We start from the raw sequence: 20303 nt of genomic DNA, 5'->3' as shown, positions 1-20303 counted from the left end.
TTGAAATATCCAAAAAGCCTCTTCTGAAAATACACAGTCAAGTGAAAAAAATATCCCACCTGCAATTTTCCCGTTCAGGCCCTAATGCTGCATCCCCTTCCCGGCGCCCGTCAGGACACCCTGCTCCCACCGCAGGCACCCGCTGCGGCGCGGGGTGAAGGCAACGGCACGCTCCGGTGCGGTCTGCCTCCTAATTCCCCTATTTCATCTGTAGCTGCCTGAACTTTGAGGGGGTCACTTCCCAATGCTTTTTAATTGCTTCTATTAGGCAACACCGTGCCCTCGAGGCTAGTCGGGGAAATCCTCTGTAAATCACAGTATTATTAGGGCTAAGGAGAATTCGTCCTCCCCAAGGACGGAGCTGTTGTAGTCCTTGCACAGGCGAGGGCAAAGGGCACGGGGAATAATTAAGAGATTTGCTCTGTAGCCCAAAGGTGTTCAGCGCTGGAGTCAAGACAAATCTGACACTGATTTCTGGCCCTTAATTCAAACTGTGCTGTGCTGTTCTGCTGACGGCGAGCAGAGCCAGGGAGGGAAGGTGCTGCGTCATCTCCCATCTCGGGGAAGAAGCGAGGCACCCACAATGCCGCTGCTCAGCTTGTTTTGCACGGCCTCAGTCCTGACCTGAGTTTTCCAATTATGCGATGGGTCTTCTGCTATATTCAGGCGCTAGGCATGGTGATTACACGTGGGGAGCGAGCGTGCTCCAGACTAGAAATGGAGCAGCCGGCATCACCAGGAGCAACGGGCGGCTGCAAGCAAAGGGAAGATCAAGAAAGCGGCGCTGACGGTGACACGTGCTGGCGGGTCCCGAGCAAGAATGCACGAGAACCTGACCTGGGTCATTTAAAACTAATTAGGGCAAAGCCTAGGGAAGCAGACAGCAGGATACAACCTGGGATTGGCTGTAGGGAACAAAATCATGGAAGCCCCTGCCACCTAATTTATAGGGGTGCAGTCCCGCCACAGGGCTGAAGGAAAACCCTACACATCCCTGGCAACAGAACAGGCTCCTTCCTTGCTCACTTCAGGATTTCTCCCTCCTGAAGTCTCCCTGGAAAGAAACCTGCTCTTCTGGCAAGATCCAAGCTCTCATCAGCTTCCTTATGCCAACAGCCAAGCACAAGTCTGGTGGCCTCTTGGATTGTCACATACCATAAAGCCTGAATCATTGCTGTTCTGCTTCCATCATCATTAATATTCTTAAAAGGTTCCTGGAAACACATTTATACATGGCTACATGAGCTGTTTCTGCATTGACTTGCAATTTAAATGCGAGTTTTAGCCAGGCTTTTGATGTGCTGTTTACTTTAATTATTGTTCTACCCCGTCTGTGTCTTGCCACGACGTCGTTTAATATTTTATACATTTCCCCAACTCCCCTTTCTGTCCCCAGTGTGCACGACTCCACATCTTCCCCCGCCTCCTCCCCAGCCCACAACTTGCACTTCTAACTTTTCAGGGGCCGGCTGTAAACGAGATGTGGCATGTCGCTGAGTTTACCCTCCCATGGTGATTGCAGAGGGGATGAATAAACCAATAAACAGATGCTTCCCAAGCTGGCATGGGGAGCCGATACCAACTACATGCAGAGGCTAACTGGCAAACGTGTGGCTCCTCGTGCTGGCAAAGGCAGGTACTCAACGGCCAAAGGGGTGGTAGGTAGGATGCAAAAAAAAAAAAAGCGTCTGGTCCCCATGCATCTTTCAAGGATGCATTGGAAAATGCAGGAAATCCGCTTTGCTCCTTGTGCCTGGCAGCAGCTCTGCGTTACCAGATTGCTCCAGCCACACAGACGTGCAACTAGTTCGCACACAAGGTGCCAGAAGATGGCACTCAAGAATGTGCAGCTATATTGCCTGGGTTTGCCAGCCCAATAAAGCTGACGATGTCTCCCTCTGGCTGCTTTTTTATCAGCTCATTACGCTAGGAAAACTTTGGTCTGGGTTCTGCATGTTGCTAGCATCAGGGTTGTTAATTAGATATTCTTTCTCTGTTCTTTAATGGCCAATCTAGGACACGTCTTCACGGGCAGGTGCGGGGGGACGCGAGTATCTCCATTCGTCTCATTTCTGAGCCGCCCAGATACGAGCCAGGGCTGGACCAGAGGCCACGGAGGACCATTAAGTGTGCTCAGGCAGAGCACCACGCTAACACAGCAGAGGAAACCTGCTTGTCTTGGAGAGCAGACAGAAGTCTCCACATCCACCTGCATTCCTCCACGTAGGCACGCTGGACACCCATCGCTCTTGGCCAAAGCAGATCTGGCATATTTGGATTATATCTCGAAGGCTCATTTGGCTGCATCAAGGCAAGGGTCCTAATGTCTCATGGTAGCAAGAGATAAGCCCTGGTGCCCTCAAGATGGGCTATCTGGCAGGGCTTGGGAGAGGAAAGATGCAGGGGGAGGTGGAGAGCCATGGTGTCGTCCTTGGGGCAGAAACACAGGCCCTCACTGTTAAATCTCCCCTTGGCGTGAAGGGAACAAAGTCTCACTCTGCCATTTCCCACTCTTTGCCTTCAGCAGCGAGACTGCAAACCAAACAAGCTGAGGGACCCTAAACCATGGGGCAAAAAAGGGACCCGTGCCGAGCCACGAAACCACCCGACCTCTACAGTCGCCGCAAATTTGCTCGGGAAGAACGAGGCACAGCGCAAGGCACAGGAGACAGCCAAAGGGCAACACGGAAAAGAGCTAAAAAAAGACCAGTGGCGAAACGAACCTCCAAGCATCCTGCCCTGGATTGCGAGCCTGTTGGGGCCAGCGCTTTGTTCACACCTAATACAGCCTCCGGGCCACGGCCGGGTGAGCAATCAATAACACTGCAATGCAACGGAAGGCTAAAAAGTCTTGAGGGACAGAAAACCGATGCTGAACTCCAAGTAACATGTACTAAAGGGAGGCGGCGAGGCTCTGCCCAGGCAGCTGTCATGCCGTGACAGCCAGAGGAGAAACTGAAATTACTCGCCGTAAGACATCCCGGCTGGATGCTCCTCCCTCCTCCTCCTCCACTTCTTCTGGGGGAAGTCGCCGCCGGGGAAGCAGGCTCCAGTTTCAAGCTGTCACTGCTTTGGCTTCCCCAGACTTTGGAAGCACAAAGTCTTTCTCCAGGCCCAGGCAAACGTGCCCTTGGAGCAAAGCCAATGCACCTGGGATGCTCCAAGCCTTGCGAGAGCTCACCGTAAGCATTAGATAAAGAGGATGCAAAGTCTGAGCTTGCTCGCCCTGGTACTTGATGGGAGGACCACCTAGCAAGAGCCACGGAGCCAAAGGAGATTAATGGGCTGGAAAGGTCTATTCAGCCCCATGGTTACGGCTGCAGGGGAAAGGAAGGAGGGAACAGAAATACAAGGAACATTACAGCAAATCAGGGCTGATGTCCAACTGGCCCACCATCGGCAGCAGAACAGCAGGAGGGGGTAGCATCGTCTCCAGATGCAAGAGGAGGATAATGACCTTGACCCTCCCTCACGCTCATCCTGACCTCCAAAACTTCTCGTGTTTTCCAGATGAGGGCAGAGCAGCATTTTGGGTTTTTCCTCACTCAGGAAACTAATTTCCTCATTTTTTCTTTTCTCAAGGGTTGCCCTTACCTTGCCTGGGAGCGTCCCACACCTGCGTGACTTGCTCCCCACAGGCAGGGGGAAGCTGGGCTCCCGCTCTCCCTTCATCATGTGTGCCCACGGTCCCGCTCAGTAATTCTTGGAGCATCAAGCAAATTAATTTATCACTCAATGAAATTGCACCGAGCATTAATGAAGCCATTTAGTATTCACGCAGAACTTCTCTCTCCATTTCCACAAGTGCTCCATTGTAGTTCAGCATTTGTTGGGCAGTAATTAATGGTACTTAATCCTTAAATCCTTAAATTGTTTCTAATTTGGTAAGCAGCAGAGTTGCAGCAATCCATCTCTTTGCTGCATTTCTGTAGGGTTGTTTGAGACCCTCCTCTGCGTTAACCAGAGCATATAGAGACTCACCAGAGGCTGTGCCAGGGAAGGAGGGCTCTAACTTTCTCTCATTTCTGTTGGTGACTTCATCTCTTTTACACCTGTTTCTCCATTTGCGTAACTACAGAAAATGCTGATTTTCCCTTGCGAGGGTTAGTCGATAGCACAAAGAGCTCCTAAAGCAAAGTAATCAATGTCCAGGAGAGCGGAGATTTTCATCTTTTGATCTCAAATGCGCGTACAGAAGAAGCTGGGGGACACTGAGGCACAAAGCACTAAAAGTACTCAGTAAGAGAATAGGAGCCTTTCACTCCTTGCTTTGCATGTAGAAAGCCCTGCCTATTCATCGAGAGATGAAGCAAAACTTGCTGCTTTTTGCACATTTTGTGCAAGTTCAGAGCACATCTCCATGCAGCCACAGAAATAAATATATCCTCCTAGAGCGAGCGAGCACGTTTCCCTGATATGCAAGCATATGCAAAAGCCGTCTCCTTTTATTTCCCAGTGTTTTTCTTTGAAGACAACCGGAGTTTCATGTCGAACGGCGCAGCAGAACTAATAGCGATAGAAGTAGGTGGTGCGTGCTTGTGAATGCAGCTTTATAGAAAAAAAAGGGACGTCAGGTCACTCTCTATCCCCCGCCTCCCCAGAGACACCGCCAAGTACACGTGAGCAACCTTGACAGATAGTTGTTTAACCTGTGCCTCACACAGCTGCCGACGAAGGAGAGTCCATAAGGCCCCAAATTACCTGTTCCCACGCTCCATCCAGCACCCTGGCAGCAGGTGGGTTTTTTTGATTCCTCTTTCAGCTTTCTTGCTGAAACCAAGCTGATTTGTTCTCATCTGTTCACTCCTCTGAATGGAAGACAACTGTTCAGCATCTTGTCTATAACAACCTCTTTCCTTGATGAAGACCATGCCTTATTCTCCAGACTTAGCAACCCCCAACTCCCTCAGCTTCTCCTCATTGACAGCTTTTGCAAAAAATCTTTCTTTTCTGGACACGCTTTGCATTTATCCTGCCGTGCAATGCCCCAGATTACCACCTCTCCAAATGTTTGGATACACTCTGTGTTAGCTTCCTCAAACAATTACCAAATATTTGGGGTTTCTGGTTTGTTTGGCTTTCTTGTTCTCCAGCGAAAGCAAGCAAGGGAAAGAAAAACATAAGAGGAGGGGAAATGCCAACAAATCTCCCAGCATTTACTCATAAAGCTGAAGCAGAGAAGTACAAACTTCCCCTTATGACCCTCTTTTCTGACCATAAACAGCCTAGTCCTAACCCCACCGTTAGGCAGGAGGGAAAAGACGGTATTAGGACAGATTACGGACATACGTATAGACAAAAGCACAAAGCTGAGGACCGCATGTTTTAGTTTCATGTGCCAAATCCGCAGCCCTTTGTAAGTCCCTGCTACGGGAATTAGATGGAGAAATGCAGACTCATTTCTTGCACAGACTCTTTTGGTAGAGGTAACCTCCAGCCGCCTCCAGAAAGGGATATGAAAAGGTCTCTGGTTTGCAGTCGCTGAGGGGATTGGATGAGAAGAAGCGCTTACAACATTTTTTGACACCGCACTTTGATCAATTTGACGGATTTAATATTACAGAAATATTTCATTTTTCAATGCGGATGGGAGAGAAAAAAAATCTAATCATCCATCCAGCAGGCCTCTATATTTGTCATAATTCACTGGAAAGAAAAGAAAAAAATAAAATCCCCCCAAACCTCTCATTTAAAATCCAACTTAACCTGAGGTAATTTCCATCATTAGTTCAAACTGTGCAATCTTCACTCTCTCCTTATTTTTAAAGCCATTGTTCTGTTTTTTTCAAAGTATTATTTAACCAAAGCAGCACCTAATTGTGTTTTCGCTCTGCATTCAATTTTAAGGAGGTAATGAACGGTACAGGGGAAACAGCACAATGGATTAATGCCAGGAAAGGCAGATGGGGCAGAATCTGAGGTACAGAATAAAATATGTTTTCACAAATACCAGTGCAAAGCAAGAAAAGGAGCCACCTCAAGAACACCAGGGAGAGGTTTCCACCTGCCACCTCTGCAAGGTGATACCGAGCCTTTCCTGGAGGAGGCACCTTCCCAATAACGTCAGGCAATTAAGGAATTAATGGGATGCTACTGGATTCTTTGGGAGGCGAACCAGGTCGGGGAGACTTGAACAAAGCTGGCTCTAATGAACTTGGCGTGTTCGTCAGGCAGCGGGAGTTGTACCAGGAGAGACTGGCTGAGCTTTATACTGTTAATAGCACAAGTCACCTTATCTTTTGAAGGGGAATCAGCAAGGAAAGATGCCCTTCAGTATCCAAATCTTGCTGCAGTAAAACATCTTAAGGATAGTAAATGCCTTACTGATGGGAAGGAGCACAAGTCTAGGTTCTGCCTGTCTGAGAGCTCTTCTAAACGAAACCTCTTCCAAAAACATCACTCCACCCTTGATCCCTTTCTTCCCATCTCCCTCTACCCCTTATTTCCTTGGGATGTGTCAAATGGATGACAATGGGGCAAGAGCAGCATAATCATACCTGGAAACTGGGCAGGGTCTTGAGGACAGGTATGACCAAGGATTGGCCATAACACTCATCAAGTGGCTGGTTTCTGTTTATCTAGTTTCTGAGCCCTCTTGGCAAAAAAAATTAAAAACCCACGGAAATAAACCCAGCCAAAGTCTGCTTGAGAAATGAGGTCAACAGGAGAAACACCCAATTAGCGGTGTTTTGTGGCTGGATGTGGTGTGCCAGCTGGGATTCGGGGAGTTGCTGTGCCTCAGGAAAAAGAAGAGAAGCTTAAAATAATAACATCTAGCACTCAGAGAGCATTTTACATCTTCCCGGTGTGACACGAACTTTAATTAGTTTGTGAGTCGAGACACCGCTGGGCAAGCAATAGATATCCGTGCAACACAACCGGTGCCAGGAGCATGTGCAAAGCCGCGGGGGCTGCGGCCAGTTTGTAGAATGGGACACCTCTGATTTTGCAAGGTGGCGGAGGGAGAAGGAAAACTCCTGGCAGGGGGATGGAGCTGTTGTTCCGAGTTTTGGAAGGGGCAGCTGCGAATTCAGCTCCATGGCTGAACTCCAAGACAACTCCGCTTAGACGGAGGTGAGGTCACTGGAAAAAAAAAACAACAAACCAAATGCTCTGGTCTTGATCGTGAGGTGCTTGAAATGAGGACTGCAGGGTGAGGATTTAGCCTCTCCCACTTCCCATCCCACGGAGGCTTGGCACGCTGCTGGAGGCACACAGTGCTGCAGCCGTGGGAGATGCTGGGAAATTCGGGAGCTCGATCGAGACAAGCAGTCAGGATTGTACTTTTGTCTTTCACCAGAAAACGTGTGCTTCAATGGAAATTTCCAATACCAAAGTCGGGAGGGAAAGGGAGAATTGGCCATTTTCCCATTGGAATTGTCTCTCTCCCTGAACCATTCTGTGCCAGAAAATGTCGTGCCTCACGCGGTTCCTGACCGTCTGTAATACTAGCCAAGAGAAATTAGATGGCTGGGCAGTTGATGAGGTCTCTCCTCATTAGCAATCCAATAATGTGGGCAAAGGCTTGTTTATTCTCTACATCTGTGCTACTACTGCATTTGTCACGTTTTCTGCTCGTGGCTGGTGCTCAGGAGGGTGTGAGGGCTCATGCTGATAGGATATGACAAGGTTTCTCCTGCAGCCCGCCAAGCTATGGCTTGTGCTTTTAGTACTGATGGCCCGGGGTCGACTCCATGCTCCTGGTTTTGGCCATGGGGGCAGTTATGCGGAGCCGAAACAGCGCCCTTCGGTGCAAAATTCAATTAGCAAAACAAGTGAACAAACCCCTTTCTGCCGGCCAAGCTACCGGAGGGGTCAGACTGGGAGTCGGTACATCCCACGGGTGATGAGCAGCTCCCACAAAACAAGAATGAAGGTCTTGGCACGGAGGCTAATGGACAGATGGATGCCCCAAAATTCAACGCAACCCCAAATTCAACCCTGCAATAATTAGAGATGGTGGCGGTCTCTACTTAGGTCAAGAGACAAGTAAACAAGAGCATATTCATCCCCTCTCACTCCTACCTCCAACGCTTCCCAGCATTAGCAGGTGCCTGGGCTGGGAGACACCTGCCTGGCCAGTGGGCAACCACATGGTGGCTAAAATGATAGAGGATAATAAACCTCCTGACAACATCCTTCAGTGGATGGGGAAATCAGTTTGGCTCCAACTGAGCATCACATCAGCTGAAACTGGAATTGCCGTCCAGGGAAGAGGCAACATCTGCTTTTACCCTGAGTTACCAAAACAATGGTATGAAAAATTAAACAATAAATGCATTATTTGGGAAAGGGGCTTCAGATCAGTGGGACGTTAAAAGCAAAAGAAAAGACATGGGCACAAGTGCTGTTCAGCTGTCGCAGCTCCTGCCTCCTGGATGCTCGACTCTATTAAGCTTTTGCCCTCGTCTGCTAATTTGCTTACTCCCCCAGTAACAACCTGATTTTCCTTTACTGGAGACAGTTTTAGCCTGGGGAAGTTATGGGAAGCAATATAAAAAATAAACTGTTTCTGGGTCACCACCAGTTCCAGTCCCCAGGGGGTTATTTAAGCAACAACTTCTCCCTCGTTTCTGTGAAAGCCAAGACTTGGTCCCGAAAGGTTATTCCACCAATAAAGCCCTAAACTACCTTAAGGTCAGCAGCCTCACGCCAAAAGGGCTTTTGAAGCCATGCTGAAACGGCCTCCTAGATCACAGGGTTTAGCTGCACTGACGTATTTTAAGCAAAAAGAGACAACGCTCCCGAGGTCGGGGCAACGCGACCACGCTCCACTTCGGGCAGGGTTTCATGCAACACGTGAGACCCCAGTCCCCGCAGCCGCCCACGCAGCAGCTCAACTGTCTCTGAGGTCTCGGGTGTGCACAAGTGCCTTTCCCCTTGGCTTCGCCTCACCCAAAGATGCTCAGGACAAATAGTCTTCGTCGCCCTCAGCTGAAGGATTTTCCTTCAGTGGTCATTAACCTCAGTGGCAAAGAGCTTGTTCTGAAGCGAAGCGGGCACCCCCAACAACACATGACAAAATTCACCCCAAGAGTGAGGAGGGAAAGTCGGTACCACAACTGAGACACAAGAAAGACACCGTGGGCTGCTTGGACCACGGGATCAGGCAGAAATATTACCAATATTACCTTACCCAAACGGCTGTTCCCCAGGGACACCTACTCCAGCCCACCCCCTGGAACAGAGATGTGCATCCCTAGGAAACCCAGCCCATAACACAGTTTTTCTGCAGGTATTTACAGACAACTGCTCTTTCCCCTTGCCTTGAGTCCAGCCAGCAAGCCTATATGACCTTGAGAAAACCTCCGGCAGCCTGTGACTCAATTTCCCCATCTATAAACCCCCAAACACAACCCCCTCATCTGTTCCTCTCTGCTCACAACCATCAGCTCTTCCAAGATTGCTGCTCACTGCCGCACCGGCACGGTGACCCGGGGAGGGTCCCAGCCCCTCGCCACAGGCTTCTTGCAGATGCTACTCAGGCACACGGGAAAAAACAAACTAGCCAAAAGCAGAATCGGGCTCAAGCAATCTCTTTTTCTGACACGATGACTTTGCTGAGAGACAGAACGCCACTGCAGAAAACAAATTAAAAAATAGAAGTAGGGGTGTCGTAGAGCATACCGTGTCCTGAGAAACTTTCTGAAGAGGGGTAGAAGAGAATGAAGGGGTTGCAGGATAAGGGCTGGCTGAAGAAGGGCATCTTCCTGCAGTCACTTGCACTTTTTAATTTCCAGCACTTGTTTTTTTCCGGCGCGCGGCAGCAGAGCAGGTGATGGGCACATCTGCTCACAGCAGGAGCGCTGGGTAACGGGGACCTCTTACTGCAATTACTTTCCTAAGGCTTGACCCTGCAAACATGGCCCGTGAGACCACAGGTCCACACAGCACCTCGTTGCTGGAGAAAAGGCTCGCGAGGAGAAGAAACCAAGCCAAAAGACGGCAACCGTTGCCCATCACCAAGGCTTTCCATGGCTGCCCAGTCCTCTCCCCCCGCGCACGCTCAGGCCGTCGTGCCGGCGATGATGCGCTCAGCCTCCCGGGTGCATTTTGGGGGACGGAGAGGTTTTTAGAGGGAGGGAAGATGGATTGCAAGGCCAATCACTGAGATGAGAAGAGCAAAATCTGCGCTGGGAGGCGGGTTTGGTCTCCGTGTGAGGAGCAGCAGCGGCGAGACGCGGTGGAGTATCGGGCGCTGAGGCGTGCTCCGTACCCCATTAAACCTTGCGCTAATTCAACTGGGGTTTGCTTCCCTGATTACCTCCAAAGAGCCACTTTAGCTCTAGCGGGGTTTCCGCACTAAAACCACTGGCAGCACACGATCAAACCGAAGCACTGAAGCTTCAAGGTTAAGAATTCCTGGCTGCCTTCCTCGCTGCCGGGGAAGCGCCGAGGAGGAAATTGCTCTCAAATAATAATAATAAAAAAAAGAAAAGAGGAGTCAAAAAAAAGAAAAAAAAAAAGAAAATCCCGACACTTAAAACCTTCGAAGCGCAGCCAGACGTGCCAACGCTCCCAGGGATGGGGATGAGCCTGCAAAATGGATGGGGGAGGTTCAACCCTTACTCCAAGCCCTGGCCCTGTAACTGCTTGTTCTGTCCCCATCACGCATATGGTCTGTCCATCTATGAGCTCTCCAGGGCAAAGACTTGCCTCCCATCACACGTAAAACTGGCTGGGGAACAGCCATGGCTCAAAAGGCAAAAGCTTGCTGCATCAGCCTGGCCACCAGGCTCCTGGCTGTGAATAAGACTATGGGGGCATCTAAATCTCACGCTCCCCCAGAGTGCTTTAGGGCTACGTGTTATTCTGGAACAAATCCTTGCTGGACTTGAAAAACATTCTGAAAAAACCCAATGCACCTCCCGGGGTGGGGGGGGAATTGTTTTGACCAATCTTCCTTTGCTGATGACAGACTGCTTCAATGAAATGGTTTTGGACCGGCCCAAAACACACGTCTGAGAAGAAATATCACACTGGGACCTTTATCCCAGGATAGTCTAAGCAAATAAATCCCCAGAAGTCGGCGAGACAACAAGGCTATCTCTGACTCAGCACTCAGCCTTCCCCATCAGGAGGGATGCTGCATTTCTTATTTTTCTCCCATGCATTCGTTAGTAGACTCGGGTCCATTCTGCTTAGATGATATTTATATTTCTCTAATCTACTGGCCGTGATGGATGAGGAAGAGAATTCTCCCTGCGAAACCATTTACAATGGAAAAAAGCCACAAGCACAATATAGAACTTTTGTGTGTGTGTCGCTTTAGACAAATAAACATCGCTCCTTTTTCTAAAACATCTAAACATCTTGTATAGGAAATATTAGATCTCAGTTGACTGGAAAATGAAACTAGCTTTATGTTCTCTTCCAAAGCCTCTTGTGATATTACCAATATTTTTTTTCCCCTGTCGAGAATAATGGCTTTTCTACAGGCCAGCAGATAGGAAAGTGCTTACATATATTTCTAGATGCAAACACTTCCCTGAATTACCTTGTCTTAATGCACTTCAGAGTTTGGTGCAAGTTCCTTGATGACTCTGGATAATAAGAGCCTGTGGAGAAAAGCCATGTTAAATAAATCAGTCACTTCAAAAGCGGTATAAGATGATGATAAAGAAATCCCATGGGAGTCCACACAGGTCTTGGGAAGCAGTTGGTTTAGGGCTGTTACAACATCAGTAATCCCATGCAATGGGGAGCACACCAGAAGCAGAACTATTCAGGTTTTGGGTTTTGGGGTTTTTTTGGCAAGTTCCCTCCTGCAGATTAAGGATGAAAGGCAAAGGACGCCCTCCAAATGCAACGCAACCACCTAAATTCTGCACATGGCTGAAGCTGTATCTAGTTGGAAAATGCAGAAATTTTCCCAACTGTGCCCTTGAAAAAAAAATAAAAATTACTTCTTGCTGAAAAACTGAGAATCCCAAACCAAAAGAATAAGCCAGCAAACCAGCTCAGACTGTTTTATTTCCTCATGTCTGTCCTCTCTGTGCTATAAAGCCTGGTGTATCAAAATCTCAATCCCAAACAAAGCATCACTATTTTCTCATTTGCAAATTGAAAAACAGCAAGAAGTAGGAGTTCCATAAAAACAAAACCTTCACAAAACAAACACTTTTTTTTAAAATCACATTTTGATGAAAATCTAATTTTCAGCAAAAAAAAAAAGGTTTCAGTGGAAATGTTGGACTAACCACACAGAGAAGCCCCTGCACAAGGAAATGTTTCCATTCCCTTTAGGATGGGTATTGCAAAACAAAGGGCACAAAAAAATCCTACATTGTCACTACTTATCATTCCTAGTTAACAATATAAGATATATGATAGGAGCAAAACAATTTGGTGGCAGAACATCATAAATGAAGTCTGTTTTCCCTTGGAAACTGCATAACCATTTGAATTAATTTAATTTGAAATATCAAATTAAATTAAACTGTAGAATAATCCCCAAGGGAAAGCATATTTCATTTGCAATGTCTTCTGATAGAGTATTCTCTGCCAAAAGTTTTGCTATGCATCTGGCTTTGGATCTAAATTTATTACATTAGCTCTGGGAAGACTTTTAATAGAAAGTGAGATTAAAGGGGAAGAAAAAAAAAAGGGGGGTGGGGGGGCTGGAACTTCCAATGGGGAAAAAAAGACCCCAAACTCGATAAAGACCAAAAGAAGTGCTGAACATGGATGAATGTGGACTGCCGTATCTCATCTGGCTCTGTCTGCACTGGTTTCAACCTCCAATCAAACGGGAATGAGACGTGTCATTAAACAACTCGAGTGCTGAAATTGTGTGTATCCATATGCAAAAATATGATGTCTTCAAAACTACCTGACAAGCTATGACATCTTCTTAAACTTGCCAGCCAGCCTAATAGCAACCAACAGGGGAAAAAAATAAAAAAAGGGTCAGAAGATGATGAATGGAGAAAGATTACGTGCTTTCTAAATCAGCTTTGAAGGACAGAGACATGAAGGAAAGCACTTTCTTGGTCAGGTGGAGCCAGGCTAGGATTTTCATCTCCAAAGGAGAGTAAAGGGGAGGGCGGGGGGGGGAAATGATCAAAAACCACCAGAAGAACACTGTCTTATTAGTAATAGCTACCTTGCTTTTTAAATAATCTTAGAGATAAATACAATCTAGGACAGATCTCAAACACTCTTTGGTTCAACAGGTTGGGAGGAGGGAGGTGGTGACCCCATCAGTTTTCAAAATATAGGTCACACACAAAAGCAGCACTTACAAAATGAACGGTCTTGCTTTTCACGGCAAGAAATTGAAGAAAATTGCAGCCAGCAGACGCCTGTAGGTTGATGCAGTGGGAATAATCTATTTCTTTCTTTTTCTTTTTCTTTTTTTTTTTTTTTTAGTTTCCCCTGCGAGCAAATACAGAGCAGCAGATGTTGGCATGGAAGAAGGGATTTGCTCTAAACAAACAGTCCCTCCAAGAAAAGCTGTGCACCAAACCAGAATCAAGTACACCCCCCCCCGTCCACCTCCCTCTCCTGCCCCCCTAAAATAAATACCCACGCTCAGAGGTATCTTAATCAAATCAAAAAGCATTAGGACTGGAATCTCCAGCACTTTAGTAACCTCCCAGTTTGTTTTAAATCTTGATTGGAAGAATTATCCTGACAAGAAAATTAGCGGTAAGTCAATAAACCTGTAGCCTGGAGATAGAGCTGTGAGTAACCGGCGAGAGAATTCATTTGATCACGCACACAAACGCGCCCGGGACGATGGACTGACTCGGCTGGCAAAGTTCATTACGATTTTAACCATGAAACCATGAAGTGCAGGTAATCATATTTAAAGAGATAAGAAACACAACTAGCGCAGGCCTTAGCCGCGACACAGAAATTCTCATTTATAGCAGTCACGGGTGGAAAATCAATACCCACTTTTGGATGCAAAAGGAATGTCAGACTTGACAAAGCTTCTCTGGATTTTTGTGGTGTCGTCCCCGTCCCCCCCCGCACTCTTCTACTGCTTCAAAACCAAAAAAACACAAGGAGATTTGCATGCTCGCTGCATCCAAGGCTCCCCCCCCAACTTGGCTCACAATTCCTCGAGATTTTCTCTGGCAACAACCTCATTCCATCTATCCTTGTCAGAGCACATCTTCCTCCCCGGTCCAGGCAAATTGTCTTCATGCCACTTACTCGCAATTCTCCTCTGCCTCCCTTCTGCATCCACATAGCTGTATCCTGCTCCATCGCCTAGAGGGGAGTTCGGATTTGCACAGGAATTGAGGAAGTCTGCTCCAAAAATACGTTTTGGGAAGAGAATGGATTATTCTCCAACCTCTTTTAATTCATTTTTGAGGTAATAGGGAGGAGAATTCTGCATTCCCCCCCCCCTTGCCCTCTATAAAACCCCACAATAGTGAATTATTGGCAGCAAATAGTTCAACAGGCTCTGATGTTTATGAACTTTCCACGCTCCAGCCTAGTTATTTATGAACTGATTCTTTATGTAGCGTTCTTTGAGAAATGGTTGATGCAAACATATTTCAGCCTTTGGGTTGCTCGCAAATGATTCACTGTGATATCGCTGAGGGCACATGCGTTCCCTTCGCAGAACGAGTCTGCCTTTGATACATGGGCTCAGAGTGATTAAACATGAGTGCTTCAATTAGGAGAGCTACGGCAGCAGACAGAGAGGAGCTTCCATGCAGCATGGGGACCAGCTTACCAGAGAACACCCACCAGAAGACTCGCACAACTCCCACTACTCTGGCTGATAGACAAGCGGGAAAGGTGTCTTTGCAGCCCCACAAATTGGGTAGCTCTCCTTCTGCCCCCTACATGGATGACCTCCACCTCCCCAAGGATCTTCCAAGCTGTCTTCACAAGCCTTGGTGACACGAGCTAAATGACGGGGACTGATGATCCCATGTGTCCGATGCCTAGCACGGTATGTTCGTACAATACCTAGCAGGAGGGAGACCACAAGACAGCTTCTTTTTCCTCAAAGCTGGTCCTTATCCCGCAAGCACAGGTGAGCCGGGCTGGAAGGAAACGTGAGTTTCCATCACACCACCATGAAAAAAGACTTATCCTCCTTCAGATTTACCCACTTAGAAGACAGAACAACCAGGACCGAGGGCTTGGTACCGGCCAAGCAAAACCGCAGTCTAAGTGAGCATCACCCAGAACTAGTTGTCATGTGGATGGGCTGACTTGGGCTCACCTCACCCTAATTTCCACAGGTTGCAGCAAGACACAGCTGGGAAGGGAGAGGTGATGATCCAACCATCCCCCTCGAGAACAAAGAAATCACCAGGCAACTGCTTGACCTCTCAACTTGCCCGCTGGTGGAATAACGAGTCCTGAAAGCTCAGTGACAGCCCCGGATTGAACCACCTCTTGCAAAGGCGAGCAGGATGGCAGACTTGAAGATGCAAACTCTTTGAGATGGCTGTCAAATTACAGGCAAGCAAAGCAGGGGGATCTACGTTTCAAGTAAGACTCTCGTATTTGTGTATACCACATTGCACACGCCGTTTCTGACTCTCTCAGAGCCCCATGCCTCTCTGAGCACCGGCAATCAAGCAGAAAAGTTCTGGGGCAAGCTGTGAAATCTCTGAAATGAAAATCAATTCCATCTCCATTTCACAGGGACTAATGTGGCATTTACAACATAAACAATCGCTTCTGTTAGGGAGGGAAATTAAAAAGCCGTGCTACATAAAAAGGAACAATGTTTAAAGTTCTGGTGGAAATGAGCAGTCAGATTGGAGATAATTACAAAAAGGGTGCTGGGCACGCAAGCACCCGAGGCGCGGAGGGTACCGATTTCCATAGGCAGCTCTGCTGCCGGCGCAGCGAACTGCCGCGAGGTCAGAGCAAGGCGGCTCTGAACACGAACAAAAAAGCTGGTGGGGGGTGCTTTGAAGGGAGACGGAGAACGGGAGCTGAACTTCACAGGACAGCCAGGTTACACGAATAACTCTCATCTCAAACAACCGCCGCCAAGCTCCTCCTTTCCAGCTGGAGAGGAGCCTCGCGGAGCCGGAGAGGAGCCCAGGTCAGAGCTACAAGTCAATTTTACATTCCCGTCTATCGGCATGATCATATGGACACAGGACACGGAAGCCCTCATACCTTATGACCATCACACTGTCCTTGAATTTCAGCAAAGAAATGGGGCTCGTGAGCTAGCCCCGGCTGGATTTATCCTGCCACATGCATGAATTTTGGCTGGAAACTGTAAGAGTGTTTGAACTGTGAGAAGGGTGAAGTGGTGGAAGAGCATCTCGAGAGTACTGCCTGGTGATGCTAGCAAAGAATTTAATTAGCTATAGTCCAAACATGGGTAAGTATGCACACTCAGCCGTGAGATGCGGTTGCTTGTGAGAGAAGAGGACTGGGTGTGCCCCAAGAGGTTTTTCCCAGTGCAACGCCTGCGTAATCTCACGACCATCTCCTGTGCACGTGATGCATTCCAGCGCAAGCTGGAAATAGATTAAGTGTATCTTCCCCTGCCATGAAGACTTTGCTTTTTCTTTGCGCACAGCCAAGTAACCTGTAAGAGACTCAAAGCAATCCTTGCACTCTGCTCAGCTCTGATAAAGCAGCAGCCCGGTTTGCAACACTGCACATGAAAGGAGACGGGGATGAGTGTCCAGGTGACAGCGGTGACAACGCCTGGAGGAGGAGGACACACCACCAAAGAGGACTAAGTGAGCAAATGGGGGCTGTTTTGTCTGCAGAAGAGAGAGCCACGGGAATAATCTTCCAGCACATAAAAAGCCAGTGGCAGGAGGGAGGAAAGCTACTGTCCATGTCCACAGCAGATAGGAGAAAAAATAATGAGCTTAAATTGTGGCAAGAAAAAGTTAGGAAAGACATTAGAAAAAACTTCCTGGAGGAAAAAAAAAAAAAGGCAGTTTTGCACAGTCTCCATTACTGCAGGCCGTTAAATACAGCTCAGACAAACCTATTTCAGGGGTGACAAAAGTGTAAAAGTCCTGGCCTCGGAGCAGGCAGACGGACTCGGTGATGAACTTGCTGCTCAGTCGAACCACCACCATGTGCAACCATGGAAAGCCTGGCATAAAAGAGCATCCACTGGCAAGGCAGCATGGCAAAGAGACCAAATAAATGGCAGAGGCTTCATGGCTCTTCAGTCCTGTACCCCTCCTATGCCAGGTGTTACTGAGCAAAGCTTATCTGTCCAGGATTATATTTAATCTGAACATGGCACAGACACGATACTTTTCTCCCAAGCCTTGTAACAGCACCCTAACACGCGTTGCAATCTCCTGATGCAAGAGGCTAGATCCTATTTTCCCTGGTTCAGGGTAACGTATTTCACAGGAAACAGATCTTTCCATAGCAGAAGGGGAACGAAAAAACACACCCAACAAACAAAAACCACAAGGTCTAAATTTTCCTGTGAATGTGGAGTAGCTTTGGGCATGATTGGCTTGCAGATGACACCAGATCATTATACCGGATGGCTTGATTTACCTTGATCAGAACAGCAATTTAGCAGACATTTCTTTCCAAAGAGCGCTAATCACTTTTTTCCCCTTTCGTGTGCATAAAATAAGATTGAAACGCACCGTACAAATTGCTTGCCACAGTCCAAAAAATGCTAATAAGCTGCAAACATCTAAATCATGGCTCGAGACCTAGCATGATAAGGTAAGAAAACAGTGTCAGTGCATACAGAACTATTATTTACTGGTGTCAGAAATAACTATCGCATTTACATAACTGTGAGCCTGCGTGACAACTTCTTCCGGGAAACTGCTTTAGCTGCAGAAAAAGCCACGACTTGAATGAATTGGGTATTTTTTTTAAACAGCAAGAAAATATGAACCGGGATGCAAGCGCTTAACCTTTCAAGGTCTCTGCTCAGCTACTAATCCACGTGAAAGCAGGGAGAAATGGCTTCGTTAATAAACAAACAAACGTACTTTTCAGTGCCCTCCTCGGCTGTGCTAATTCCCGCTGTACTATTAACTCCAAATACGGATGGCGGCACTAGCTAATTGAGCTGATAGGAGCTATTATGGTTTTTACGACAGCAACAGTTCACTGGAAGGACCGCCGATGGAAACCTTTGGCGTCAACGGTCTCCTCCCCTCCCTCTGCTCCGTGCAGGTCATGAGCTGCCTATAGCAAGCACCAGCTCTTACCTTAAGGCTTTTTGCACTGGGATCTCCAGCGGAGCCAGGATGGTAAATTAATATTGACCATCTCGATGCAAAGCCAAAGATCTGCCTGGCTGGTGGATGCCTCTCTCCCAGGAGGTACCAGGTGCTCCCATGAGCATCATGCTGTGCCTCCTCCGGGCTCCAGCGCACCAGCACCAACGCGTTGGGTGCATTTCCCTTTCCAAGGCCACCACGCGTAGGGGCGTTATCCTGCCCCACACCTCTCCCCTGACACAGCCATGTCCCAGAGGCATCTGTCTCCTGCAACGCTTTGGAGCTGCGCAGGAAGGAGCTGGTCTAGAGCATCCCTCACACTGGTTAAATCAGCATTTTAACTAAGACTCCTGCCAGCTTCAGCAGCAGTAGGTACATATGCAAACACCCGGCTCCGGCAGAGCCTTAACACCACTGCCAGCTGTTTCCCCCACTCCAACCTCAGCCTCCCCATGTCTTTCGGGGAGCGCTCCCAGTTAACAGGGCGTGCCAGGACTGTTCTCCCTGATTTTATGACACCCTCTGGGCTGGCAGCTCAAGTTAATACTTAGATTTATATTTTCCTGAAATAGTCCTGTTAAAAGGAAAGGGGGGGGGGGGGGGCGGTGTGGGTAGGCATATTGATTTGCATTACCCTAGGGGAATACTGGTCAAGTTCATACACAAATTTATGAGGGTGGGTGTATCTATCGACTCAGACTCTCCGAGGGCTTGGGTGCACAGGTGAAGGAAGGGATGGCAGAGGACTCTTATCTCGCTCATGCTATTATAAAGCCTGGATTGACTCCGCTGAAGCCAACTAAGGATTTACACCCTTACAACAAAGATTAAAATATGGCCCTGACCCCAGTAAAATCAAATGAGCTACTAAAGATTAGGGCTCTGATTTTCGCTGCAGCCACTGAACAGAAACATCAAGTAATGAAAGCAGAGTGGATGGGGAAATGTTCCTGGATTGTCCCCAGATCAGATCAGGGGGAGCCAGTAGTGCCACACATCCACAGGACAGGGAACAGAGGAAAATCATCAGCTCTGGCCACAGGAATCATCTCCTTCCAGCAAGCAGGAGGAGCAGAGTTTTGCGAGGAGGATGCAAAGGGAGGAACCAAGGTCTTCCCTTCCTCCCCAGCAGACAAAGCAATAAAACCTTAGCAGGACCCCGAATAAAAGGGTTCCTACACAAAGGTAACGTAAGGGTTAGACAAACCTTGGTTTCCCTCTTGGAAATGAGCCCCCTTAAATCCGCAGATGAGCTTTGCTTGTATTTACGTTGCTGAAGCTGTCATTTCGAGCCACAGAGCTTGCAGAAGACAGCCAGGTCTCCTGCTCACCCACCTCACCATATCTGCAGCCCCTGGAGGAAAGGTTGACTTTTTCCAAGGCATCTCCCCAGCCGCAGAGGTCAGCCAGGGCTGGCGGAGAGATGGTGGGGAGGCTGGGAGCATGAGCACTGCTGCCCATCACGATGTCTGCACCTCCCGGACCGGGCACTACGCCGCAGCCCTCGCCATTTCCAGCTGACCTCCGTGGCATCACCGGCCGCATCCATCCCCGCATCCCTCCATCTCCCTGCAAGGGACTTTCTGCCTCTAACCTTTCCCAGGGAAAAAATGAGGTAAGGCTGTGCGTATGCTCACTGATATTTCAAATCCCCCAATTAACGGGAAGATAATTCATGCATTTAAGCATTAAAAAGGTACTTAAATCAGAATAAATTCCGCTTCATTATTTTCCAAGATTCACCTCCCGCTCCCACAGTTGAAGGAAATTTAACAAGCAGACACAACCTATATGCCTGCTCCTCGGTCCACCTCTCCCGGCCACCAGAAGCCACCATCACCCTGTGTTCACCCACTAATGAATTGCTTTGTAAAACTGAGTAATATTATTCAGTTCAGTGTATTCCAGCCTGAGGTTGCAGGAAGAGAAGGTTATTTTAAGCTAATTATCTGGGTATGTCCCTCCACAGATCAAGCATCCCTTTCCCTCCATGTAAACTACATGTGATGCTATAGAAGGGAGAGTTAAAAGCAACAGTAAGAAAGAAACAATCCTGTGTGCATCACCTTTAAATAAAGCCAAACTCCTATTTCAAAGGCTAGCTGATTTTAATCTTCTTTACAATAGGTTTCCATGTTCCTA

At 47.9% G+C, this 20303-nt stretch overlaps 1 protein-coding gene across 4 annotated transcripts in view; it reads right to left on the bottom strand.

Annotated features, from left to right (window-relative positions):
* The window catches only part of KIRREL3 (kirre like nephrin family adhesion molecule 3), a 339679-nt gene that overhangs the window by 200393 nt on the left and 118983 nt on the right, over positions 1-20303 (bottom strand). The window contains exon 1 of one of the 4 annotated variants that reach the window (XM_069788217.1): positions 11498-11516. The exons of the other annotated variants lie outside the window; for them this stretch is intronic. The gene's annotated coding sequence lies outside the window, so the exon portion shown is untranslated. Of the gene's footprint in view, positions 1-11497; positions 11517-20303 lie in introns of those variants that run through there. 4 annotated transcript variants of the gene reach the window in all.

This window comes from Haliaeetus albicilla, chromosome 7 (assembly GCF_947461875.1).
Source record: "Haliaeetus albicilla chromosome 7, bHalAlb1.1, whole genome shotgun sequence".
Classification (NCBI taxonomy): domain Eukaryota; kingdom Metazoa; phylum Chordata; class Aves; order Accipitriformes; family Accipitridae; genus Haliaeetus; species Haliaeetus albicilla.
The sequence above is the reverse complement of the archived record's forward strand: the minus strand, read 5'-3'. Positions and strand labels throughout refer to the sequence as shown.